The sequence below is a fragment of the Passer montanus genome, unplaced genomic scaffold, assembly GCF_014805655.1.
Source record: "Passer montanus isolate IOZ18808 unplaced genomic scaffold, ASM1480565v1 scaffold15, whole genome shotgun sequence".
NCBI classification, from domain to species: Eukaryota; Metazoa; Chordata; class Aves; order Passeriformes; family Passeridae; genus Passer; species Passer montanus.
Window position 1 is genome coordinate 1,070,035 of NW_024362051.1, and position 9,528 is coordinate 1,079,562.

Consider the following 9,528-nt stretch of genomic DNA (forward strand, 5'->3'; position numbering starts at 1 on the left):
AGGCAACATCAGGAAAGGTGAGGAATTCCAAGAGCCTGAGACCTTTAGCTTATAACAGGGACCAGCTGATGGTTTGCAGCCTCTGTAGCCATCCTTTGCATGAGGTGTTGCTGACAGCTGGGGGCTGCTCTCAGCTTTTCCCAATTAATCTGTTTATCTCTGGGTAAACACCCCCAGCTGTTTCTGCTATTTTTGGGGTGTTTGTCAGCTCAAACTGAGACCTGCATGAGACAGGAAAGCACTTTGGTCCTGAAGTTCTCCTATCCTTTGAGGATTAGGGTTTGATTCTGCTACCACAGGAAAACAGAAAACATAGAGAAGGACAGAGGGAGAAAAAAACCTTCAGACAAATAGATACTCAGTCCTTCTACAGGGCAGTTGTAAAAAATGTGTTCCAGCTCCCACCAGGAATGTGTTAGAGATGTTATAAGCATCTTTCACACCAAATACTGCTGCTCTTTGCTCTGAAGGGTGAGAATGGGACCTCTGGGGATCTCATGAGAGGGGTGTGATTTCAAGTTCTCCATTTTCAGCTGCTTTTCTCCCTCACACTGGGACCTTGAAGACTGGCAGAGATGCCAATGCAAACAGCTCTGCTGCCAGACCAAGAGAGGAGCTTTAGGCAAACATTGCAGTATGCAGGAGGCTCCCTGAGCTCACAGATATGGTTACAAAACACTCCACAGCATGTTCCAGCCTCAGACATTAATGTGGTATTTATTTTAGGCTGATTGGTGACAGTTCACTGGCTGTGGTTGCACTTCAGCTCCGTGTCCATTTCCTCTGTAACAACTAACAAACCCAAGATTAATCTTGACACGAAAATAGCTGCTCATTTCCCCCCAGGGCTCTATAGGCACTATAGGCTCTGCCCCAGAGCCATGAGTTCCCCCTTATTTTATCTGGGATCTGTTTGAGTGGCTGGGAGTGCCCTCTTGCCTGTAGCCCAGGACAGTGACACTGGATGCTCCCCCCATGTGGTTTTGTGTGACACAGCTGTGGCACCTGGGGACATGGTTTAGTGATGGGCTTGGCAGTGCTGGGTCAGTGGCTGGACTTGATAATCCAGAGGCACATGTATTTCTGATTTAGCTCTAGCACACAAGAAATCTAACCATAGCTGTTAACAATACACTGTGATCCCCTACAACCCAGGCTGCTTTGTGTGAGACCTAAATCACCCTTACTGTTACACTTTGGTGCCCTTTTTCAAGTCTGCATCTCCTTACCATCCTCTCCATTATTAATTTCATGTGCCAGCCATCAGAGGCATTTAAACTTTGACCAAAACACATTTTTGAAAGCAAACTCTCACATCAAAAATGGAGAGTTGTTTAACCAGCCCAGTAAACATATGACTCTTAATAATCCCCCCAGCTCTCCTAGAGTTTTCCTGCTTTTGCTCCCGAAGTTTTCATCACCAGGTAGTGACCAATACTGGGGACATGGGCCTGCAAATGTGTGATGCTGACTGAAATTGAACCCAGGCTGGGTCAGCTGCAGGTCCTGCCTGTGGGGGTCCCTGCAGCACACCAGACCCCTCTGAGTCACCAGCTCCTCCACAAATGTGCCTGTAACTTTCAGGGAGAATTAATAAATATCTTCTACAGAAAAAATGCTCAAAGTTTCTTGATAAGCAGGAGTTTGTGTTAATCCAAGCAATGTGTTTGCAAAAGGAGTCACAGCTCTAGCCCCAGTTCTGGAGTTGTGCCTGAAAACTGGCACGTCCCCTGGCTGTACTTGCAGGGGTTGTTGTGGAGCAAGGGAACCCCAATTTGCCTTGACCCCCACCTTAGAGATCACCTGTTAGTAAATGTGAATTCTGCACCTCTGGTTTGATCCAGGTGGGCTTTGCTGAAAGGCAGAACCACTGAAGTACTGAACCTATCTCAGGGCCATTCTAAGGTCATTTTCAAATCTATTTGCTAAGTTTTATCCAAGCTAGACAGTACTCTGGGCTTGATCTGGGAGCATTTCCAAGGACACTGAGGGTTGGAGCATCCCTGGGGTGTGCCCCCAGCCCCCAGCCCAGAGCAGCTGAGGGCACAGGGGGCTGCACCTTGCACTGGCCCTGGGGAACCTCTGCCACCTCCACAGGGCTGGTGCAGACATCCCTGCTCATCAATGATCCAGCATCACCTTGGGTTTCTTTTGGGGCAGGCTGGGCAGCCCCTGAGGCCTGAGGTGACCTGTGCTGCTGCTCCTGCTCCTGCTGGCAGCCAGCCCTGCCCAGCCCCACTGGAAACAGCTCCGAGGAAAGGCTGAGCCTTTGCTCCTGGAAGGTGGATCTGGCTCAGAGATTACCTTCAACACCACATTTATTCATGAGAGGCAAAGGTGGGCTTCACACTTTGTGGGCTCTTGTGCCTAGGACGTGCTGTTTAACCTCAAAAGCATGTTACAATGTGATTTGATGGCACAGCAAGGCTTTGGGTCACTCCTCACAATATTTAATTAACACATCATGGCTCTCCAGTCACTGTAATTATCGGAACATATTTTTTTTAATCAGAGTGTGTCAACAAAATTCTGAGATAAACATCACACTTGGAGCCTCCCTCCCAGTTGCTGCAGCTCACGCTGATGGCAAGTGTTGCTGGAGTAAAAAAAAGTTCCAGCATTTTTAGAGAGATTTCCTAACAGCCCTTTCAACAGATACAAAACTAGACATGTTGAAGTAACACTTGTCACTTACACGTTTGTCTGAAATATGATTCTCATTTAGAGTATCATTCATGATTTCATTCAGTTGCCTGTGTTCCCTGAAGAAATACGAGACTGCTGTCCTATCCTCTGCAGCTCCCACGCCTGCAACAACAGAATTTCATTCACAGGGAGTATCTCTTTCAGCCTCTAACAGTGTGCTGCTGGGCTCTTCGTTCTCTGTCTTCAGAGACGTGATCCTCTTGAGCTGCCAATTTTTAGCCTGGTATATGCTTATGAATGTATTGTTCTGAGACTCTGAACACTGAAGTGTGTTGGGGTTTTTTGCACAATATTTTCCTTTCAGAGGATTTCATGGGAAACTGAGTGCATCTGATTTTAAAAATAAAATCACTCCTTCAGCTCTGGACTCTTCCCTGCTATTTGGCTATGGATAATATTTGTGTAGATTACTGGAAAACATGCCTTCATTCTTAAAATATTATTTTACAGTCCCTTTTTATTAAACAGGTGCTGGGGTTTGTTTGTCAGGTGACTCCCTCGTGCCATTGTGGAGCAGCTCTGCAGGGCACAGCCTCTCCCCAGTGTGCCACCAGCCCTTCCTGAAGGGCAGAACTGCTGCTGTGGGGCTGGTGAGCACTGCATCAGTTTATCCCTGCTGGCTGTAGCTGCTCCTGAAAGCCAGCAAAGCCTGAGCACCTGCAGCTCTGCATTTCTGGGCCTGGCAGGACACACGTGCCAGCGCTCAGCAGGGCTGCTGAGCTCGGATCTGACCCTGCTGGAGCCCAGAGCCGCCCTCAGCAGCCTCCAGGGTGCCCTCAGAGCCAGGCTGTGCACACAGCTGTGGTGTGAGCGTGGGCCAGCTGGTCCTGCTGGGACCAAACACCCCTGGGTGCCCCCTGTGCCTGGGCTGCTGTCACACACAGGGAGTTCTTTGTGCCATGGTGCCACCAAAAGAGAGCAGAGGAGATTTGCTGGGCTTTGGGAACCCTGGGCACCTCCCCTTCCCACAAACCTGCCCTTGGCAGGGTGATGAAGCCAACCTGCTCCAACACGTTGTCATTAATGACTGAGGCTTAACAGAATCTTCCTTCAGCTTCTAAATTGTTCCCACAAGCCCTGGTCCTTTTAAGTCGTCTATTGCCACCTTCAGCCCCGCTGCTGTCATTGATGTGGCTGTGTTCCCTCAGCACCTCCCAGAGCTAATACCTTTCCTTCTAGGGCAGCAGCTCCTGCTCTCGGCCGGGGCTTCTGTTCTCAGCACTCACTCCTGGTGGCAGAGCTGGGGGAAGTGCCTCCAGCTGGTGCTTACATTCAAATGTTTGCTCTAGCATGTTCCCACTAGGCTGCCTCAACAGCAAAATATTGAGTTCAGTGCACTCTCACTACTTGATGTTTTTATCGTTTAAGGCTTGAGACAACTTGTAAATGCTTAAAATAGCGTGAAAATCCCTGTGCTGGCACAGGCTCCCAGCCTTATTGGAAGGCTGTCTGCTGTTCTCCTGGTGTGGAAGTTTCATATGTTCCAGAGAACAATTATGGAAGACCAAACTTTTAAATAAGCAAGGCTATGTGGCAGTCATCATTTAAAAGGAAATCCATAGCTTAAGGGTGTCAGAATAACAAGCTGATTTAAAAATCAGAATTGATGAGCAACCAGGTGTCCATAAACAAGTACCTTGGCTGCAGAGTGTTCCATTATAGGATCACCATCGATTTCCACAATTTTTAAAGGTATTAAATGACACCGTTTTTTGGCATAAACTACAAATAGCTGCACTATTTCCAGGTTCTGCATACTCCTGGAATGTAATATGTAATGTAAACTTTCCTGAGTGAAGGAGGGAGGAAGCAGGGTCGCAGGAGCAGCTGAGTGTTTGCTCCTGGGGCAGGGAGTTTGTCCTGGGGAGTTCGTCCTGTGGGAGTTTGTCCTGGGGCAGGGAGATCAGCCTTGGCAAGGGCTTCTCACACAGACAGGCTGAGCCCACCCCTCATTTTATCAGCCCTGGTTTGGGTATGTTCAGGGCTCCATTCTTCCATCAGCTGCTGCTCCAGGCTGTGTGTTCCTGTGTGTTCCTCAGGGTAAAGCTAAAGCAGGTCCCTGCAGAGCTCCTCCCTGCACAGGTACCAAACTGGCAGGGTTGTGGCTGCAGCCCTGGGTACCTTAGCTCTCACTCCCTCAGCCCTGCAGGTCTCTCCCTTGCCAACAAGGAGCCTGTCCCTGTTTGGGAGGCAAGGGAGCAGTGGCTGTGTGTGAGCACTGCCCCAGTCTGCCCTGCCAGGACCCACTGTGAGGTGCCACAGCTCCCACAGCCCCTCTGCTGCTGCCACCCTCTGCTCTGGGCGTTCTGGGAAGCAATGCATCCAAAACAGGATTAGTCTGGAGAAAAGGGGACTTAGGGGTGGTCTTATCACCCTCTACAACTCCCTGAAAGGTGGCTGTGCTCAGGTGGGGTTGAGCTCTTTCTCCAAGCAGCACTGACAGCACCAGAGGTCACAGTCTCAAGCTGTGCCAAGGGAAATACAGGTTGGATATTAGGAAAAAGTGTTTTACAGAAAGGGTGATAAAGCTCTGGAATGGCTGCCCAGGGAGGTGGTGCAGTCACCATCCCTGGGTGTGTTTGAAAAAGCCTGGATGTGGCACTGGGTGCCAGGGTTTAGCTGAGGTGTTGGGGCTGGGCTGGACTCGATGATCTTGGAGGTCTCTTCCAACCCAGTGATTCTGTGACAAATGGAGCAGTCAGGTGGCTGCAGGCCCCAGCCAGTGTGTGAGCACTGCCCCAGTCTGCCCTGCCAGGACCCACTGTGAGGTGCCACAGCTCCCACAGCCCCTCTGCTGCTGCCACCCTCTGCTCTGGGCGTTCTGGGAAGCAATGCATCCAAAACAGGATTAGCCTGGAGAAAGGTGACTCAGGGGTGGTCTTATCACCCTCCCTGAAAGGTGGCTGTGCTCAGGTGGGGTTGAGCTCTTTCTCCAAACAGCACTGACAGCACCAGAGGTCACAGTCTCAAGCTGTGCCAAGGGAAATACAGGTTGGATATTAGGAAAAAGTGTTTTACAGAAAGGGTGATAAAGCTCTGGAATGGCTGCCCAGGGAGGTGGTGCAGTCACCATCCCTGGGGGGGTTTTAAAAAGCCTGGATGTGGCACTGGGTGCCAGGGTTTAGCTGAGGTGTTGGGGCTGGGCTGGACTCGATGATCTTGGAGGTCTCTTCCAACCCAGTGATTCTGTGATTCTGTGACAAATGGAGCAGTTTGTTGGCTGCAGGCCCCAGCCCTGTCCCACACCAGAGCTGCCCAGAGGGTGGGATGTGCCAGTCCTTGAGACAGTGTGAGGCTGGTCCCTCACAAGGGACAGAGGACTTGCCCAAGAAAATGACTGCCAATGTACCTGTCTGCAGTCACACAGCACTGCTTGTCCTGCCTTGTATAAATAATCTTAAAATCTTGGTTGAAAACTGCTTTAGAGCAGGGGAAATGTGACCTCAGTGTTGCTGTTTGTAACAGAGGAATGTGGCTGGGGCTGAGAGACCCGGGCTGCTTTTACCACTGTGGGGCTGTAACTGGGGTTTGGACAGCAGACAGCAGGTTTGCTCTGAGTGGGCATTGGCTGGGGATATCTGACCAGGCACAGCCTCCCTCTCCCTTGTCATGGCCTCTCCTGGGAAGTGATGGCTTCGTCTGTTAGACTAGAGGGGAAGGAAATCTCATGTTGGTTTGTAGCAGTTGAAATGGCCAAATTCTGCATGTAAAGAAAAATCAGAAATGCCTTTTCTCCCAGCATGTTCTGCCATGGCAGAAGCACAGGCACCCCTGGGCTCACTCAAACAGCTTGCCATGAGTGCTGCCACAGGCCTTTGGCTCACTGATAAGCTGCTTATCTTCAAACCATCCATTTTTATTTTACTCTGAATAAATACTCCTCTCTGCTAGCTAATAAAGATGTCTTTTTGGGCAAAAGAATGACTCGAGTTCAACCTTAGCTGTTAAGGTTGCTCTTTATCTTTTTTTAACAGCATGCACATGATCACACACTCCTTTAAATCTTCCTGAGAGAGAGTGGCGGTGTCCAAACACATGGTTACCAGCTGCAGCCAGCAGTTAAAACATCACACCCACAGTCTCTTCAGGTGCAGATGAAATCCAGATGCCCGAACACTTGAGTTCTCCACAAGGGAAATGCTAAATTGTGCATAAAACCAGTTGTTTTATGGCCTTTAATGCTATGGACATATTCCGATTATTTTTGCAGGAACCCTAATGACTAGTTGCTAACTTTTTAAAAAAAAAATATGTTGTTTTACCATTCTGGATAATTAAAAATGCCAACATTAGTGAAACACATCTGCTGAGGGAGGATGTTTGCTTCATCTTGAAATGGCCTGATGTTTCGGGAAATGTTTCGGGCCTCACAGGAGTCCCAAGGCGGAGATGTGAGTGTGAGAAGCTTCTAGGAATGTGGAGCTCTTTGCTGCTTTTTCCTAGCACAGCTTTATTTTTAGCACGCCTCATGTTTAAGGGCCGTGGCTGGGAAACAACAGGAGGTACTTTAACTCCTTTCCATGAACAGCCTGACTGTACAATCTTGATTTTTTTGGCTTTATGAAACAGATTTTCTTCTTTACAGCTGTGATAGCTCCGTGAAAATTGTTGGTGATGGCCACAGACTCACTGGGCTCATCAGGTAAAAGGTGAAATGAAGCAGGATGAATCTGTGCTCTGAGAGGCACCAGACGTGGAGCTCATCCTTGCTGTCCCCACATGGAAGGTGCCAGCTGGGACAGTCCCCACGTGCCCAGTGCCAGCCCTGCCCCAGCACAGGGGAGAGCAGAGACTGGAGAAAAGCTGCTGGGGAGGAGGCAGCTCAGCCATGGCCCCTGTGCCTCTGGTGGCTCCTTCCTGCCCTCCTCAAAGTCACAGGCCCTTTTCTCAGCAGCAGCAGAGCTCTACAGGAGGCACAAAATGCATTTCACCATTTTTAGAACCAAAATGCTCCAGGTTTTGTTAGCATAACTACAGTGGGAGGTGACACTAAAGGAATTAAGCATTTAGTGTCCCCAAAATGAACAAAAATGAGCATAATATTGTTACTGTGCTGTCTCAATCCCAGCTTCTCCTGGTGGTTTTCCCTTCCCCTGAGCAGCAGTCACGTCCACAGGCTGTGTGATGTCCCCAGCTGCCATGGCCCTGCCAAGGAGCTCTGCTTTGCCCTACAGGGTTCAGCGTGTCCCCCCCTGCAGCTCACTGGGCACTGGGCTGGAAACAGCCTCTTCCCCATGTGTCTGCCGTTGGTGTTCACTTATGGACATTTATGTGATTTTTTCAAACCTAAATGCCTTTGTCCTGTTAAGTGTCATCCTTGTGAAAGTGTAATTCCCTCTGATGCATCCTGGATGTGTCACCCTGTGCAGGACAAGCTTCCTGCCCTGAGCACTCCCCAGGGCACAAGCCAAGGAGGAGGGGAATGGCTGCTTGCATGGCCTGGATACTCCTGCAGTCATGGCTGGACATTGCATTTGTCCAAACCCAAATAACTTTTTGTGATGGAAGCATATCCTTAATGCTTTCTCTTCATCCTGATATAATTTCAGGTGTTACAGGAAAAGAAAACAGTCCTGCATGTCAGTTTGTTGTCTCAAACACATGATGTGTGGCTGAGAGCTACCAGCTGTGCTCTGCAGGTCTCTGAGGAGGGGTCCTGGTCCCCCAGGACTCTGAGGAGGGAATGCTCAGTGCTGCAGCTCACGGCTCAGAGCAGCCACTGTGCCTGTCAGCCTTGGGTTTCCTTCCTCTGGGGGACATTAATTAAGTTGTCTTAATCAGGATGCAGCACACAGCATCAGTCCCCAGCATAAGGAATCAGCTTGAGGGACTCCCAGGGTGCTCTCAGACCTCTCCTGGGTACAGGATGTGCTCGGTGAGGAGCATCCATGCAGCTCTGGGGGCTGGTGATGAACCAGCTGATGAACCAAGTGGTGAGTGTGGCAGTGATGTGTGTGCCAGGGACATGTGTGTGTCAGGGACATGTGTGGCAGTGACAGTTGTGTGGCAGTGATGTGTGTGCTGGAGCAGCTTGGGAAGTGTCCTGTGTGCTGAACTGACCTCAGCAAACACCACTGGAACTCATTCCTGTGAGACCCAAACCTGCTGCCAGCACTAGAAGTGGTGGATGTGTGACACGTAACACCAGCTGCCACCTGCAACCACCTGCCATTCGAGTCACCTTCCCACCGATTGCTGTTTTTTTCCTGGACTGGTTTTGCCAAGGAGCTTCACCAGTGCTGAGCTAGGAGCCTGGTATTTGATATTTGTACATACACACTTCCACTGTTAAGATGTTTCATTCTCACATCCCAAATGGGGAGGAAACCTAAATTTAATGGTTGCATGCATCTGGGAAGAACACAGTTGTGTGGGCACTATTTCCAGGCATGTAACTGAACAGGTAAGTGGCAGAGGATTTTTATATCCCCATTGCTGCTTAGAGAGTGGACAGCACAGGAAAGAAATGCCTTTGGACTGGAGTTTGTCTTTGGGGAAGGTTTAATACAAGTCCTTTTCAAACAGAATGGTCTCTGCACAAAACGATCACTCAGGTAAATCCCCTAACAGAGGAGAAACATCCTATTCTGCTTCTAGACCGAGAAATGAACCAAAATAAAAATCCCAGGCCCCAGCACAGCGTGTGACTGGAGTGTGTGCAGACAGCTGACGCAGGGGTTGGGAATGCAGAGGTGCAGAGCCCCGGGATGTGCGTGGCCTCTCTCCTTAGCTCCTTATTTATCCTCCCTGTGGGAGGAACAGCTGTGTTTACAGGAGGTGGGAGCCGAGCCTCGGCCGGGCCGTGCTCCGTGCTGGGGGTGC